The following is a 19,033-nucleotide window of genomic DNA, read 5'->3' on the forward strand; positions in this document are numbered from 1 at the left end:
AATCGCGGGAAACGAGATCTGGGGATGGAAGGCAGGGGAGGTGTATTATGGGTAAGGGGAGGAGTCTAGAGCTCGGAGCTGATGGTAGTAATCTTGCCGGCTTGGATCCGATACAGATCTGTATTCCCACAGGTTGAAGATCAAATTAAGTAAACTACTTCAGATCAATAGTTCAAAAAAGGATTAGTCAAAGTCAAAGTAAACTTTATTGTCATACAGATCAACACAGAGGAAAAAGTGTGTATCACTGCATGAAATTTTGATACTCAGGCTTGTATCATAAGAATTATAATTTATAGAAGGAAGACTTATAATAATTTAAAAATACTGAAAATAGAAATCAAAATCTTCTTCTTTCGGCTGCTCCCGTTAGGGGTCGCCACAGCAGATCAACTGTTTCCATTTCTTCCTGTCCTCTGCATCTTGCTCTGTCACACCAACCACCTGCATGTCCTCTCTCACCACATCCATAAACCTTATCTTAGGTCTTCCTCTTTTCTTGTTACCTGGCAGCTTCATCCTTAGCATCTTTTTCCCAATATACTCTGCATTCCTCCTCAGCACATGTTCAAACCAACATAATCTTGCCTCTCTGGCTTTGTCTCCAAACCTTCCAACCTGGGCTGACCCTCTAATATACTTATTCCTAATCCTGTCCATTCTCATCACACCCAGTGCAAATCTTAACATCTTCAGCTCTGCCACGTCAAGCTCCGACTCCTGCCTTTTTGTCAATGCCACTGTCTCCAACCCATATAACATAGCTGGTCTCATTAACCTCTTATAGACCTTCCCTTTCACTCTTACTGGTACTCGTCTGTCACAAATCACTCCTGGCACTCTTCTCCACCCACTCCATCCTGTCTGTACTCTCTTCTTCACCTCTCTTCCACACTCACCATCACTCTGAACTGTTGATCAAAATAAATACTAAAAATAAATACAATAAAAAATAGATAAAAATTTGAAAGTTTTTACAGCAGAGACAAAAACAATACAACAACAGGAACAGACTTAGTAGAAATATAAGGATATATAACAAACAGTACTATAAAGAAAGAGGCACACGTAAAAAAAAAAAAAAATCTTACCCACCACCAATATATGCCAGAAACATCCGGTTTACAGTTTTCATAGTGCAGATAGAGATGTGTAAAGTGAACTATGCAGAGAGTTATGTAAAGAACATTGACATATTGCACATAAATATTGTTTGTTTACCCATTTAGCATATTAGGCTATGGGTTTGTTGTTCAGTCTGATAGCACGTGGAAAGACGCTGTTATGGAATCTGGATGTCCTGCATCTAATGCGTCTGTAGCGCTTTCTTGTTGGCAGAAATTTGAACAGTCCATAGGTCAGATGGTGTATATCCCTTAGTAGTTTTCGGACTAAGCCATAGCATCTGTTTGAATATATATGTCCTGTAGGGATTGAAGGTTGGAGCCATTGATTTTTGTGGCTTGTTTAATGATCTTATCCAGTGCCTTCTCATCAGCTTGAGAGCACTTTCCATACCAGACAATGATGCTGTTTGTCAGTACGCTCTCAATAATGGCTCTGTAGAAGGTAATTAGGACCTGTGGGGGGAGGTTAGCTCTACGTTGTCTCCTAAGGAAGGGGAGATGTTGTTGGGCTCTCTTTATAAGGTAAGAAGTGTTTGTGGCCCAAATGAGGTCTTGTGAGATATGTATCCCTAGGAATTTGGTGCTATTAACTCTCTCCACTTTGGTACCATTAATGATGATAGGGGTGTGTGGCTTATTTACCTTCCTAAAGTCGATGATGATTTCCTTGGTTTTCCCAACATTTAGTGCTAAGTTGTTGTCAGTGCACCAATGAACGAGTTGGGTCACCTCCTCCCTGTAGGCCCCCTCATCTTCTTTTCTGACAAGGCCGATTACTGTTGTGTCATCTTCAGATCTGATGATTCTGTTTGAATGATGTGCAGCTGTGCAGTCATGTATTAGCATTGTGAAAAGAAATGGACTGAGTACACAATCTTGTGGGTCCCTGGTGTTTAGGGTGACACTGTTTGAGTGATGTTTTCTAGCTCAAACTATTTGTGGCCTTTCAGTCAGGAAGTCAAGGATCCAATTGCATATTTTGTTGTTGTGGAATTACTGTATTGAATGCAGAGCTGAAGTCTATGAACAGCATGCGTCCATAACAGTCCTTATTTTCCAGGTGGTCCAAGGTGTGATGAAGTGTTAAGGCTATGGCATCTGTAGTAGAACGCTTTGGCCTGTATGCAAATTGAAAAGGATCAAATTTAGCAGGTAGGCAGGATGTTATGCGATCCTTGACCATTTTTTCGAAACACTTCATCACTACTGAGGTAAGTTCAATTGGTTGGTAATCATTTAATGATGCTGGAGATGGTTTCTTGGGCAGAGGGATGATGTCAGTGGTCTTGAAGCATTTGGGCACTTTTACCTGGCTGAGAGATGTATTGAAAATGTTTGTGAAGACTGGTGCCAGCTGATCATCACAGTTTTTAAGTAGCCTCCCTGGGATTACAAAAAGTTTACAAACATTTACAAAGAATATACAAAAAGTTTAACAGTTGCCTACAATCACAATTTACAAAACAAGAATGTAAACAGAAAACATTACATTTCCTAAGCCTTACTACAGACAGTAACATGAAACTCACTACATACATAACTAAAATAAACTGCTGTGGTATTTTCATTTGGTAGAAGTAAGACAAGGAGAAGATAGCAGAAAAGAAACATTTGATTGATGGCATGAGAATTTAGTCGGGAGTATTACAGGAGCATAGCCATTGTTGAGTAAGGTATTCCTTTAAGAGTTGTTTGAAGCTATGACTATCTCTGTTTTTTAGCATATTCTGGGGTATTAGGTTCTACTGTTTGGCTACTTTATAGGAGAACAGAGAGTCACCAAAGTAATTATGGGACTTTTGTTACTTTGAGTATAAGTTTATCAGATGATCTAAGGGTCCTGGGGTTGGTATTTAGTTGCACTAGGTTGGAGAGTGCAGGGCAGTTTTCAGGTTTGTGGTTAATGGAGTGGGCAGTGGTGAGCTGATTGAGTGATAACAGATTGGGAAATTCAAGCCAGTGTAGTTTTTGAAGAGCAGGGCAATAATGGGGCCTACTGGGTATATTAGCAGCAAATGCTATTTCACTATAACAGGAATCAAGTAGATGTAAATCAGATGCTCAGGTGAGTAAAACATTGAGAACACTAGAGAAAAGTAGATAGGAGTTGGGATCTGACTGTGACTAGTCTGGTATTTTGAGTGAGGTAAGGTTTGGCCCTATATAGTGCACCAGGTTTGATGTGAACTTCTTTTAATTGTGAGTGATATGTGCTTATCGAATGTAAGCCACGGTGGTGCAACATTAGCATTGTCGCCTCACAGCAAGAGGTTCTCCCGTTCGATTCTCGGCTGGAGCTCCATCTGTGTGGAGTCTGCATGGTCTGCCCACAGTCGAGTGGCATTCGCAAGACATGCATGAATAGGTGTGCCTTCGCTGAAGGTTGGGCATCAGGCTGGCACCTTGGGCCCATATAAATCGACTGCCAATCATTAGCAGACTGGAGTTCCGCTGTGCCGACCCCTAACCGGGAAAAGCCAAAAGAAAAACAACAACATGTGTTTATCGAATGTTAGGTTGTTGTATATTGTGACACCAAGTAGTTTTGTTTGGTTAACTGGTTCTATTATAGTGCCATTATTAGCGTAGATGGGTTTGCTTTGGATTTCCAGTTGAAGATCATTAACTTTGTTTTGTTTGGGTTTAGGATGAGTTGAAGTTCATTTAGGTAATTTTCAATATCTAGAAATGATTTTTGGAGTTTATTTTGGAGTTCTTGTGGAGTGGGAGCAGAGCAAATAAGAGTAGCGTCATTGGCATATTGAATAATAGACGCAGATTTAGTGTCAGTATTTAGACTATTTGTAAATATAATAAAAAGGAGATGGCCAAGGATGGAATCCTGAGGAACTCCAACAGATATTGGGAGGAGTATGGAGCGTTTATTATCCCATTTTGTTGCCTGTTGTCGATTAGTAAGGTAGCTAAAGAACCAGTTGAGAGCTGTAGAGGTGAGGTTGGAGAAGGCTAGAGTGTTGAGTAGTAGTTGGACATATCAAGGAATATAGTAGAGACTAGTTGTACATTGTTTTTGAGGAGGATGATGTAGTTAGTGAAACTTATGAGAGTTGTGGAGGTACTGTGTTTTGGACGGAAGTCATGCTGTGATCTAGATAAGAGGTTATTTGTAGTGAGGTGGTCTAGGAGCTGCTTATGGATACATTTCTCTAAGATTTTGGCTAGGGGTGAGAAAATGGCATGGGGTTTATAATTAGATAGATCTTTAGATGGGCCTCCCTTGTGTAGGGGGATGATATGGGATATTTTCCAGAGTATGGGAACATATTGTTCTACAATGGATTGATTGATTAGGACAGATATGGGATAGGTGATGGAGTTGTATGTCCTCTTTATTATTTTTTGCCGTGTATTTTTCTTCTATTTCTGCTACTTCTAAAATTTCATCTCTTTGTTCATTTTTTCGTTTTCCTTATTCTTATTTTCATTTTTGCAATCCACCCATAAATGTCCAATTTTGTTATGTGTATAACATTTCAATTTACACTTTTTTATCAGGTCCCATTTCCCCACAAATGCATTATCTTTTGCCAGATTTACTTATAAAATGTCCTTTTTCACACACCCACACACACAGCAAACTTTTGGGTTGTCCCCAGTATTTTATGACACCCCTATTCCCGTGTACATTTATCATGCTTGGCATATGTATAATTATTTTCTCGATATATTTTAACCCAATATCACAATCCCAGCCTCCAGTCTATAAAATCCTTTTGTCATAAACTTTTGCAATGTCCAGTACTTCTTTATATAAAGTTTCCAAATGTTCTTTCAAAGTCTGTCTCTCTTTCAACCTCTGTTCAAAACTATACATGAATTTTCTTTTTTGTTTCTCTGTTAAATGATTTTATCACATAAAGATCCCATGAGTTAGTCTTTCTCTTTTTCATATTCTCCAAGAAATTTTTCCACTGAAAAAACAGCTTCAAATGTAATGTCACAAAATGTCTCTTTGTTAATAAGAATAAATGCTATTAACTCAAGTGCTTTTACCTCAAAGGAGCTATTAAACTGTTTCACTCTGCACCATTATACATCCTTGCAACCCTCCTGAGTGGAAGGATGAAATTATAGATCCATCATTCGCTGACTCATCTCCATCAGATTTCTTTGAAACATCTCAGAATTCTGCACACATTCTATGTTCTTGATATTTGATTATCCTCCACTTCTCTCACCACTCCCTCATCTCATTCTCTCTACATCTGCCTTCCTATTTTTCTGGGCCAATTATGTCCCTGGAATGGAAAAAGGAAGTGCTCCTGCAAAATGGGTCTCACTTGCAACAAGGACAAGTAAGGGAAGTTCCCAAATGCCTTGGATAAATTTCCCCTAGTAGTTTAAATATGACCTTGGGTCTCCCCTGAAAAGAGACAACTAGCCTAGTGGGGTTAACCCAGTTAATAAAGAATAAATTAATAAATAAATTATACTGAAATTCCATCTGCATAAGTAGAATTACTTGTAAAAGCTAGCTGTTCATAGTTTGAACCCTGTCTGAAGCCTTAGCCTTGCAATTTCATTCTCATTTGTGACAGAACTGCAATCTGCCATATTTGAACCTCATTTAATCATTTATTACTGTATGTTCACCATAGCTTTACAGGTAAATTTCTGTATTGTCTGGTGTTTTAGCCTGTGGTGGGAATGCAGTAAGGGCAGTATTGTGAATTATATTCCAGGACTGGTACTTCAGTGATTTTACAACTGCTTATATTGCAGTTTTGCTACTAGAATCTTATAGTCTGCTTATCATTTATCTACTTAAAGTTGTATTCCAGTACCTTTCTATTTTTACTCTTTTCGCCATTTTTTCTGCCCGCCCTCGGCTCCACTGAGACATTAATCTAACGTCTCTGAAATTCTAACCTACCTGGGGTCACTGACCTGTAGCTCAGAGTCATAGGATCAGAGCTCCAACACTGACTTTACTTGATTGTATCCCACTCTAGCTAGTCTGCTTTTTGCATCTTGAATTTCCCCCCAATCCTGCCACCATTTTCCTGTTGTGTTTTTAAAATGGTAACCTACAGCAAGTCCTGAAACATGGAGTCTGAATGGCCAGAAGAATGGATTTGCATTTACTAAGTCCGAGATGATATTTCTTGGAATATTCCCTTTTCTCCAAGGTATGGCAATCTCTGAGTTGGTATATATGTTTGGGGGGGGCGGGGGGGGGGGGTTGAGCCTTTCCCCTGCAAAAAAAGAAAAGAAATTTAAAGCAGAAGAGTGATCTTCGAGATTGATACTTTTCTGTGTTTTCTGTCTTTTTATCCAGCTTTCTGCAGTTGCTGTTTTTACTGCCGATATTTCAGTAGGGACCCATTTAAGAGACTGTGTTTCTGGCTTCCTCTCCTTATAGCAATCTGACTTCCAAAGTCTCGCACTCCCTTCCTCTCTTTCATTTCTGTTTTCTTTTGTGTAAGCTCCTTAAATACTTTTCCCATATATTGTTTTCTGTATATCCATAATAACAAATGCCTCCCAGCAAACCACTATTTCTCTTGAGTAAACATCCCTCACTACAAATTGCCTCCTGCTCATTTTCCCAGTGCTCTCAACTGCTTGGCACTCTCACCACACTCTAAGAGGGTCCTGAATCATACCTGATCCATCTGTGGCAGATAAGATATTTATTTTATTGATTTTCACTTCAGTTAACTGTTTTAGTGTGTTACTGCTTTATTTGCTGATTTTGCACGTTAATCATTTTAAAGGTCCCTAATACTTGAAATAATCTTGTCTAGGTAGTTTGGTTAAGTTGTTCTGTGGTAGCATTACACTTTCAAGCAGTCTTATTTGGTGTTTTTACATTAAGAGGACTGGACTATATCATCTAGTGGCAGTAGGTGGTGGCCGGGTCTATCTGAGTTGGGAAACACATAAGAAAGTTGTAAGTGTTGTTTTATTGGCCAGAGGGCTTAGAAGCCAGTTTCTTGTGTTTTAAGTGCCTGTGTGAATTTGGCACATTTGCGCACCCACTGCTCATTGTGCAGGGGTGGTTAGTAGTGCCCTGTATAGAAGCAACAGTTAGAAACCAAATTTTTCATATAAAACCACCCCTGTAACTATACCAGTGATTAGGTGAGTGTAGAGCAACTACTTTGCTCGTTGAGTAGCACAGAGCACTTAGTGTTTGTGTTGAGGAGCACTGACCCTTAAATTTAGTATCATATATCCCAGTCTAGTTTCTAACCCAAAGGCACCCTTAGTCAACCCACTATTAACCCCTTGTACACTGCTCACTCAATAAAGGACCTCACATCATGGATATGCACTTTCCCAATTTCTCCACAGTCAGTTTGGTAGATATGGGAATATTGAGACTATGTAACAATTGCCTAATGTTCACTGACAACCATTCAGTCCTCAAAGAAGCAAATACAGTATACAAGAGATGTATACACACAATGTCTCTGGAGGCAAAACTCTGACATACTAACAATCTGGTTGTCAGAGACACATGTGCTGCACCCACCACACATACTGCACACCCCAACACATAGACCTACATATGCTGAGGTACTTAAGTGCAATCATGAAAACCCCAAAGACATCCTAGACATTCCACCTGCAAAAACTATGCTCAGCAAACCAGAAAGCATTCAATGAAAATAACACCTAGCACTGCACATACAGCGACAAGCAGTGGTGCCTCAACTACCAAGCCCATACGGCAAGCCAAGATACTACCCAGGAATCCGGTCATTGGAGACTCCATTGTATGATTTACTGATATCTTCCTCACCAGGCTGAACAAGGAGAAAAAAAATGGTCAGTTTACTTATCAGAGGCCAGGATCTGCAAGTTATGCATTCACTCAAGTCATTACACCATAGGCACCAGAATGATTCAAAGTCCATGTAGGTGTAAATGACCAGTGTTAGAAAAATATATATCTAAACATATATGAAGTGCTAGTTTAGAAGCAAATAGTATATAATGTATTTTATTCTATTTTACAATATGGCAGTAGAAATGATCTTGCATGTAATTGCCTGAAGCTTAGCTGCAGTGTGATTGAACTCTGACCCTGGCAGTAACCGGTTCAGCAGGTTTATGTCTTTCAGCATTAATTATCTGCTGGGTTAGAGAAAAATAAATGTATGTACATGTATATCTTTCTTCCTTCCACTGAGGAGGATGGCCTTGTGAGCTCTATCAAAGATAGAGTACAGCTGCTTACCAGAGAGACAAAGGAACGTATTAAGAAATGAACTGACTATTGTATTCGAACAGGCCTGGAACCTTGAAAGAGCAACATTTACAGAAAGACATTGTAATTGACCAGGTGCCTTGCAAGGCTGTGTTATTCTCATGGGAAAACTTTTAAAAAGCATTACCTCAGCACCTTCTTATGAATAGAATATTGTGGACTGTAGTGATGTAAATGCCCTGTGACTGACCATGTCAGTAAGGTGGGCAAAAGCTGATTGTAAATACTATATAAACAAAGTTACTTCCTGTATAGAGTCAGTCAAAACTCTATACTTGTACTGTATAGTTTTTTGCCTCCTGGTGTACACTAGTAAAACGTTTTGAACTTGAGCTTCCTGTGTTATTGACTGTCATTTTGAAAAGCCTAATGATTTTTACAGTCTGATTTTAACAATTTATTTGACATTTTGGTCCTTCTTAGCCGGAATTCCCTTGGTAAGCTACAGGTCAGAGTGTATGGGTGGTAATAAATCTGCGCAGGAGAAGTTGCCAAAATGGTTCTTCTTGAGTGAAAAGACCTCCGACTGAATTGTTGTGTGTAAAGAGGCTGTCCACTTTCTGATCTGTGGCTGAAAAGCGGAAAACTGGATCCCAAGAAGAAAACGTGCAGTCATAAACGGGAGGCTCAGGTAAGGAGAGTTTCCCTCTTTGTCTTTGTTTTAGATCAGGGCCAGGTTACAGTATATTGTTGTTAAGATTTGTGATAGCAGGTCGAGAACGAATTGAAGTACTGTATATTTGGTCATAGATCAGGGGAAAAACAGAGCAAAGTAAACAGTCATTCTAGACACTACTGTGGATACAGGGAAGAAGATACCACGTGGTACAAGAGAAGGGTTACGTAACAGTTTTTTTTTTAAGACATGGGAAATCAGTGCACTAAGAGATCGCGAGATCCGCCCTTGACGGATGATGCGAAGTATATGCAATTGCAGAGAGCAGATAATGTGAGATATTTTGCAAAATGGGTTAATAAATATGAATTTGATGGTAAATTAAACAAAATTTCATTAGTGAAACTTTTGAAACAGTTAAAATCTGACGCAGAAGGTCAGGCGAAAAAACAGCGACAGTTGGGTATTCCTCAAGCACATAGGTGGATTGAGGAAGTGAACCGAAGGGAACAGAAGACTAAAAATGCGAAAGCACTATTCTTAGACAAAGAAGATAATAATACAGTAGTAGCGATGGCCCCTCCCCCTCCACCCCCTCCGATACCTTATCCAGGATATGAAGCGGGAGGGCAGGCTGGTCCCCCCCCCATGTTATCCTGTGGCAACAGGGGTATTAAAACAACCATTTGTAAGAGAACCTATTGAAACTAGATCCCGAACACGTACAACACTTAGGGACACTCAACTAAGAAGAGATTCACTAGAAGAGAGTGAGGAAATCTGTCCATTAATTGAAGTACCGAACCCTCAGGCAGGACAGGAAGGCCAGGACCCAACTCTCTTAGTGTATAGACCGTGGACGCCGGAAGATATCCAGAAAGCTACAGAGGGAATTCCCCATCCAAAAATTAATCATGAAAAGTTTATACAAGATTTACAAGGTATGCGATTGAGTTACCACTTAAATGGGGAAGAAGTAGAGAAGGTGATTAGACAAATTATAGGTCCAGACTGGCACATGGTTTGTGGCATCTGGAGTGCTCATGACGCGCAACTTAAACCACTCCTACATAGTGACGCATAATTAGACACTAGGCTGAAGGGTCTTATGGACCGAATTACTGAAAAATGGAAACCTAGAGCAGATTGGACCTGTATTAATCAGTGCATACAACAAGATAATGAAACTGTAGATGGATACTATGGTAGATTATTAGAATGTTTCAATAACCATAGTGGTATGCCTATTCCTGAAAATCAGAAAAATGATAGTTCATATGAACAACAATTGAAAAATGCATTTTTGAAAGGTTGCATTGCCCCTATCAGTAGCTTTATTACAAAGCATATGATAGATCATCGAACGAGTAGGCTACAAGCCTTACTGGAGTATGCTAGGCATGCCGAAAGACATTTTAACAGTAAGAAGAAAAAGAAGACGCAGGTCTTCACAGCTGAAGACGGAGCAGAAGTCTTTGTAGTACAGTCGGGTAAAAAGGGTAAGAGAAACACTCAGGGCAATAAACGCTCTGACAGAGACTCAGAGGTTTTTGAGGAAAGAAAGAGAAAAGGTGAGTGCTTTAAGTGCGGGAAGAGGGACATTTAGCAAGGGATTGCAGGTTGAATAAAAAACCGTCTACGGAAGGGAAGGATAGAAGTGATGAGGATTGACTATATGACAGTCACAACGTTCAACAGTCATCAGGAGAGACTAATGGGCAGGGAGAAAATGTAAACGCAGTAGAAGGAATAAAGGAAGTGCAAACAGATGTAGAAAATGAGGAAAGCGAAGTTTTAGATTTAGCCTTGTTGAGCTTGGAGCTCTATTTGGCGGACACAAAACCGGAAGTTACACTTCTGGTGGAGGGGAGGGAAGTGAGATTTTTGTGTGATTCAGGAGCATCACGAACTTTGATACACCCTTCAAAGTTACCGGAACACTCTGAATCACCTGACTACATATTAGTGAAAGCAGCAAACGGGCAGCTATACAGGGAACCACTTTCCCATGATATAGCAATAACTGACCCTGTTTCAGGTATGACCCAGAGAAGTAAAATAGTACTTTCTGCAAAATGCCCAGTAAATTTACTGGGGAGAGACCTTATGCAGCTCTTTGGCATAGCAGTAGTTCCTACCATGAAGGGTATGGAGACACAAAGGCAAATGGATACTTTTGTGGTCCGATCGGAGGGTGAAACCTATTATTGGTACAGCCAGGACCTAGTCACGACTGGTCCAGGGGCAGTAACCGAGGAACTGATGAACGTAGCCATCAGTAAGGTACCCTCCCTTCACATTGATCAGCAGCATTTGTCACATTGTACTCTGTACTATTGTAGCACACCAGGGCCTGATAAGGAATATGAGCAAACATTGTGCAGACATCCTGCCAATAGACTAGTGTTACGAACCTTGTACTGGGATACTGAGGGTAATAGTGTGCTGAGTTGTTCATTACCTCAGGAATTCATGGGATTATATAAGTCCAACAGGCTACCGCATGTCAGTTTAACCAAACATAAAAATGTCAGATGGGTGGACCTGGGTGAAAAAGTGACAAAATGGGAAAGGCAAACCGACTTAGAATTGTCAGAACAGGGAATACAGAAGCAAAAATTAAATTGGCTAACGCAAGCACGTCCAGCTGTACACTTACAGCAGAGTGAGGGCAGCTGATTGGTGTTCTTGTTAGAAGAAGAAGAAAAAGCCTTGTGTGATATACCAAGCACTCTTTGGTCAACAGGGAAATCAGATGTAGGGCTTATTCGGACAGCAGGTCCAGTAACCATTACACTGAAGTCAGCATTTAGACCGCAAAAGAAACAATTCCCTTTGAGGAAGGATGCAGAGCAGGGAATCAAGCCGATAATAGCGGCATTACTCAAGGAAGGGATACTGGTAGAATCTTTAGATTCACCATGTAATACCCCTCTATTTCCTGTTAGAAAAGCAAACGGGGAATGGCGGATGGTACAGGATTTACAAGCTGTAAATGATGCAATAATACCTAGGGCACCTACGGTGCCAGACCCACACACTTTATTGAATGATTTAAAGCCACAACAGAAGTATTTTACTGTGGTAGATATAAGCAATGCTTTCTTTTCAATACCTATACATCCAGATAGTCAGTATTGGTTTGCTTTTACATTTCAGGGTAACAGATACACCTATACTCGGCTACCAGGGATACTGTGAAAGTCCAACAATATTTGCACAGGAGATGGCTAGCAACCTGGCGGGGTTTACTCCACCCGGGGGCAGTCAAGTTCTACTTTATGTGGATGACATCCTGCTTGCGGCCCCTACCCAGCAGCAATGTAGGGAAGATACAATAGCATTATTGAAATTTTTAGCAGAACAGGGACATAAAGTAAACAAGCATAAATTGCAACTTTGGAGAACACAGGTCAAGTACCTGGGATATGTAGTATCCAAGGAGGGTAGAACATTGGATGAAGATAGGAAGGCAACAATTTTACAAGCACCCAAGCCAACTACCAAGAAGGAAATGATGTCCTTCCTGGGGACGACTAACTTTTGTCGAAGTTGGATACCAAACTATGCTTTGGAATCGGCTCCATTGGCTGATTTAATATTTAAAACACCTATGGCAGCACAAGATATACTACATTGGACTCCAGTAGCAGAAACAGCTTTCTGCAGGATAAAACGATTGATAGCTTCATCATTAGTTTTAGGACTCCCGAATTATCATAAGAGATTTTTTCAGATTGTAGATTGTAAGCAGGGATATATGACGTCAGTCTTGACGCAACAGCATGGAAGTAAGCAACGCCCCATAGCTTACTACTCATCGCAGTTGGACCCAGTGGCACGGTCATTGCCACATTGTGTACAGGCAGTTGTTGCAGCTGCTATGGCAGTACAGGCTTCGGCCTCAATGGTATTATTCCACCCTCTCACTTTGAGAGTGCCTCATGCAGTTGCGATAATTTTGCTGCAAGAGAAAATTGCATTCTTGTCCCCTGCTAGACATCTTTCTTGTATGACCATACTGCTGAGTCAACCTCATATGGTGATTGAACGTTGTACAACATTAAATCCATCAACGTTACTTACGACTCCTGTGGATGGCACACCACACAGTTGCCTACAGGAAATGGAGCAAATAACTTTACCCAGACAGGATCTTACTGATATACCCTTAGATGATGCAGAGGTGACATTTTATGTGGACGGATCATGTAGAAAGGGTCCTACAGGAAAGAATCTAGTAGGTTATGCAGTAGTTACTGATGTTGAGATTGTAGAAGCCCAACCCCTGCAGCATAACTTGTCTGCTCAAGCAGCAGAATTGATAGCTGTAACACGTGCTTGCCCTCTAGCGAAAGACAGATGTGTGAACATATATACTGATAGTCAGTATGCTTTCTCTACAGTGCATGTTTTTGCGCAGCAGTGGAAGAATAGGGGAATGATAACATCCACTGGTAAACCGATTAATCATGCACAATTAATCTTGAATTTATTAGATTCCATTCAGTTACCTACTAAAGTAGCTATCTGTAAATGTGCAGCTCATACAAAGCAACAGGATAAGATTTCGAAAGGTAATGCACGAGCTGATGCAGCTGCAAAACAAGCAGCCTCAGACTCAGAAACTTTCTTTTTGAATGAGGAATTACAACCCTCTGAGATTTTAGATTTAGAAATGTTAAAAACAATGCAAACATTAACTACGAAAGCAGAAAAACAGAAGTGGGTAAGACGAGGAGCAATCCTTGAAGACGGACTGTACATCTCCAAAGAGAAAAAGCCAATATTACCGTCTAATTTATTTAGATATGCGGTTTTGTTGAGCCATGGGCAAAGCCATGTCTCAACAGGGGGGATGGTACAGTTAGTTAACAGAATATTCAAAACATACGGATTTACAAACTACACACAAAAATTTTGTGCAGTGTGTCATATTTGCAGTAAACATCATGCACAGGGAGCATTCAAACCGAAGCGAGGGAGTTTCCCTACACCACCATATCCGTTCCATACTATTTGTATGGATTTTATAGAGCTGAATAAATGTGAAGGGAAGAAATACTGTTTAGTGATCATAGATATGTTTTCAAAATGGGTAGAAGCTTTTCCAACCAGGAATCCGGATGCAGCAACAGTGGCAAAGGCCCTAGTAAAGGAAATAATTCCTAGATTTGGCATACCGGAAAGAATCTATAGTGACAATGGAACACATTTTGTCAACCAGACAATCCAGCAACTTGGGAGATTCTTTGGGATTTCCTTGAAGAATCATTGCGCTTACCACCCACAGTCAGCAGGACTGGTGGAGAGGTACAATGGGATTTTGAAAAATAAGTTAAGGAAGTTGATGAGTGAGACTCAGAAGAATTGGATTTGCTGTCTACCTTTAGCATTGCTGAGCATGAGAACAGTTCCAAATGTAAAGGGTTTGACCCCCTTTGAAGTAGTATTTGGAAGGGCATATTATGTGCCACAGTGGAAGGCTCTCATGCCTGCAGAGCTGGAGGTCGATGGCTCATTAGCCAGTTATATGAAAAGATTGTTAACCAATAAGACTGTTTTGCAGTTAAACTCTTTTTCAGATAAAGAACAAACGAAGCCGGACGCAGTGCTAACTCCAGGGTCCTGGGTGTGGTTGAAAGTTATCAAGAAAAAGAACTGGATGAGTCCAAAGTGGGAAGGTCCGTACCAGGTACTGTTGGCAACGCCTACTGCAGTAAAGGTTGCGGAGAGGTCGTCCTGGGTTCACCTGACACATTGCAAACCGGTAAAGAATTTTCAGCTTGATAAACATTTTGTAGCTGATATACCACAGAGACAGAATGACCAGGGGCAGAGTGTATAAAAATACAAAGCAACCCCAAAGACATTGGTTTACTGTCCTACTAATCATACACCTATTAACCATGTTCGTGGTGGCTTTTCTTTTGCTGGGATTTTTCCTGCAAATAACTACACAGATAAAAATAATGAAACGTGCTGAACTGGCCACAGATTGGCATCCAAACTTTAACACATACCTAGCCATGAAGCGTGTATGTAGAGACTATGAACATTTCAAATTGCTGGGTTTGTACAGCCATACCTACAGCATATGGAGGACTTTTGATGTCTGCTGTCCCCTTGGGGATAAATGAGACTTGGGAAAATCTACTTTTTGATACAGGTTCTGTGAGATCACAGGACAAAGTGGCACTGTACTTACCTGTTACACAAAAAGGAATTGTTTGTTTTTATAAAAATGATACACTCCAAGTTGGTTGGAGTAATTGTAACATAACTGTGTCTTACAAATGTTATATAAAAGCCAAAGATCAGAGTACTAGTTGTAGCACAAATTATGATTCGTATTTAAGCTTAATGAGAACAATGTTGAAAGATGTGCAGAAAAATCCTGAATTGTATAAACAGTTGTCTGTTATAGACAGGAAAATGTTTCATTCAGAGTTAACCCGCATCAGTACTAAAGTAGAAAATTGTTATTTTGTTTGTGGGAAAAAAGCATATAAATGGTTACCTGAGAATTGGTCTGGCAGTTGTTTTTTGGGTTATCTGGTTCCAGCCATAAGACTTACTGCAGAATTGCCTCTGGGTAAGATACGAAATGTAAGAGATATAGCTCGAAGAACTGGGAACTCAGTCGAGAAACCTACTAATCCAGTGGGTAAGATCAAAGCTGGTTGGAAAGATCATTCATCCGTAAGAGATAAAGAAAAATTGACTCATATGGACTTGAGTGACAGTGTTATATCCTGGGCTGGAATATTCCCAGCCTATGGAGCAGTCAAATCAATCTGGGAACTGAGGAAGTTGTCAAAACTTCTCGAAGTAATGAGCAATGCGACTTTTTCCGCTCTCGAACTTGTGACTGATGAACTGAATGCAATGAGAACTGTTGTACTACAAAATCGAATGGCTCTTGACTTCTCCCTAGCGGCGAGAGGTGGTACATGCGCGCTTATCAAAGAAGAATGCTGTGCTTACATACCAGATAACAAGCACGAGATCAACGACCACCTAGAGGTAATACAGCAGGTATCAGCCATGGCGGAACCAGGCCCAAACCCACTGACGAACTTTTTCCAGAATCTATTTGGTGGATGGGGTTCAATCCTAATGAATATCTTGATTGCCATTTGTGTTATTTTGCTCATATTGGGAGCATGTGTCTGTTGCGGGATACCTTGTATGAAAAGATTAGTTGGGGACTTTGTTGACATATCCGTAACAGAGACTATGTATCAAGACCTGGATTTGAATCTGTTAATACCAAATGAAATTCTTTCTGAAATATAAAACAAATGACTTGCCTAGTTGAAAGTTCCAGAGAGGAAGAGGCTAGGGAATGAAATAATGTTGTTTATGTTTCTGAATAGAATAAAAAGCATTAAAAGGAGGGAGAATGTTAGAAAAATATATATATAAACATATATGAAGTGCTAGTTTAGAAGCAAATAGTATATAATGTATTTTATAATATTTTACAATATGGCAGTAGAAATGATCTTGCATGTAATTGCCTGAATCTTAGCTGCAGTGTGATTGAACTCTGACCCTGGCAGTAACCAGTTCAGCAGGTTTATGTCTTTCAGCATTAATTATCTGCTGGGTTAGAGAAAAATAAATGTATGTACATGTATATCTTTCTTCCTTCCACTGAGAAGGATGGCCTTGTGAGCTCTATCGAAGATAGAGTACAGCTGCTTACCAGAGAGACAAAGGAACGTATTAAGAAATGAACTGACTATTGTATTCGAACAGGCCTGGAACCTTGAAAGAGCAACATTTACACAAAGACATTGTAATTGACCAGGTGCCTTGCAAGGCTGTGTTATTCTCATGGGAAAACTTTTAAAAAGCATTACCTCAGCACCTTCTTATGAATAGAATATTGTGGACTGTAGTGATGTAAATGCCCTGTGACTGACCACGTCAGTAAGGTGGGCAAAAGCTGATTGTAAATACTATATAAACAAAGTTACTTCCTGTATAGAGTCAGTCAAAACTCTATACTTGTACTGTATAGTTTTTTGCCTCCTGGTGTACACTAGTAAAACGTTTTGAACTTGAGCTTCCTGTGTTATTGACTGTCATTTTGAAAAGCCTAATGATTTTTACAGTCTGATTTTAACAATTTATTTGACAACCAGAGATGTACCTATCTACACTATATGAATAGAGAAATTATAGATCTCTTGGACTGTGTGTTGCAGTCTGATATGTGCCTAGCATTGAGCAGCATTCTACCTTCACCAAGGATGATGCCAAAATATGAACAGAAAGTGACTGACGTTAATAATTGGTTTTGTTTTTGGTGTCATTCAAGGGGAACACATTTTTTGTCAGCATGGGAGATCAATGTTAACAAACCACATTGCTTTGCCAAAGATGGTCTGCACCTGTCCCCTCTAGGCTTTTGACTATTAGCTAAAACATTTCCTTCACTATAGAGTCTTTTTTTAGGCAAGGGCAAATTGACAAGCCCTCCAACATAGCAAAATCTACGCAAGGAAATCTAAAGGTGTCACTGCTCTGTTCCAGGTGTCTAAACAAGAAGCTCCACTTCCTCCAAGCTGTCCTCACCTTGGAGAATGCAGGCATCTGTGCAGTTACCTAGACATGGTTTACAGCCACAGGGAGTACCCTGGCAGTACAAGACTTCAGTGCCTTCCACACATTTATACTAGCAGATGCACAGACAAACTAAAGGTGTAGACTTCTCAATCCACTTCAGTAATAAGCATACCTTTAGGTTGGTTAAACAGGATGGTGCACTGGAGTTCCTCTATGTCCAGGTTATCACTGACAACGTCTCATAGCATATCATATCCTAGCACACTATAGGTCACCCTCTATATCTCACGAAACCCAGAGCTCATACTTAAACCTACTGGAGCTACCCAATATTCAACAAAATACCATACTCATAGGGGACTTTACTTACCCCTCTATAAACTGGAGATCCTACAAAACCCTACAATTGCAGGTACAGAGATCCATAGACTTTGTAACATAAACAACCTGGACCAGTTAGCACATATGTCTACTAGATGTACAAACATATTGGATCTGGTAATCACAAATATGAGAGAATGTCTGAAATGAGGAAGTGTAACACCAAAAATGATAAAAAGTCTCTAATCAAACTGAATAGACAAATAAGAGGGCTAATTAATTTCAACAAAAAATTCTGAGTTAAAGACAGCATCCCAGGCCAAGGACAACCATAAGGTCTTCTTTAGCTATGTCTGAAACCTTAAACACAGTACACAACAGTGTGCAAAACAGTTTGTAAATGGAGCCATATTCACAGAACCAGGAGATATACCAAATCCTCAGGCAGACAAATCCAGCTCCAACTTTACCCACCCATCGCCAAGTACCCCCCCAGTAAATACCGTCTAACATAACCCCTCCAATTATCACTAGGGAGCCGATCATAGATGAGGCCTCTAAGGCCAAGTAAACAGCTTCAATGGGCCCTGATACTATCCCAGAATATCTCCTAAATAGCCCAAAATATGACCTATCAGGGCCACTGCAGTCACTATTCAACCACAGCTTCCTTCACACCGTCTTCATGCCATGTGAATGCAGAACTGCAACAGTCATTTCTCTGCATAAGGGAGAATGATCAAAGGATCCAGGTAACTACAGACCCACTAGTCTGACTAGTCTTGTATAAAAAGTCATGGAAAGAATTATAATGGAAATGATTAATAATGACATAGAAAACCTTCAGACACTTGACCCAACCCAGTTTGGTTTTGTTAAAGGCAAGTCATGTCTACTGAACCTGGTGGACTTCTTTGAGAGGGTCAGCAAGGTAATGGATAAGGGTAAAATTGTGGATACTGCCTTTGTTGACCTAACTAACCCTAATGTAACTCACTTGATAGCCAGAATCATAGACAAGACCCAGGAAATTAAGACTAGAGAGAATCCCTCTGGGCTCTGCGCTGGGTCTGCTTCTCTTTGACAAGTCAAGAGAAGTTCAAGGCCAATGTCAACAGCCTCTTGCTTACCAAGTATGCAGATGATTGCAAGTTA

Source organism: Protopterus annectens, chromosome 14.part0 (assembly GCF_019279795.1).
Source record: "Protopterus annectens isolate FY-2018-M chromosome 14.part0, PAN1.0, whole genome shotgun sequence".
Taxonomy (NCBI): Eukaryota; Metazoa; Chordata; order Ceratodontiformes; family Protopteridae; genus Protopterus; species Protopterus annectens.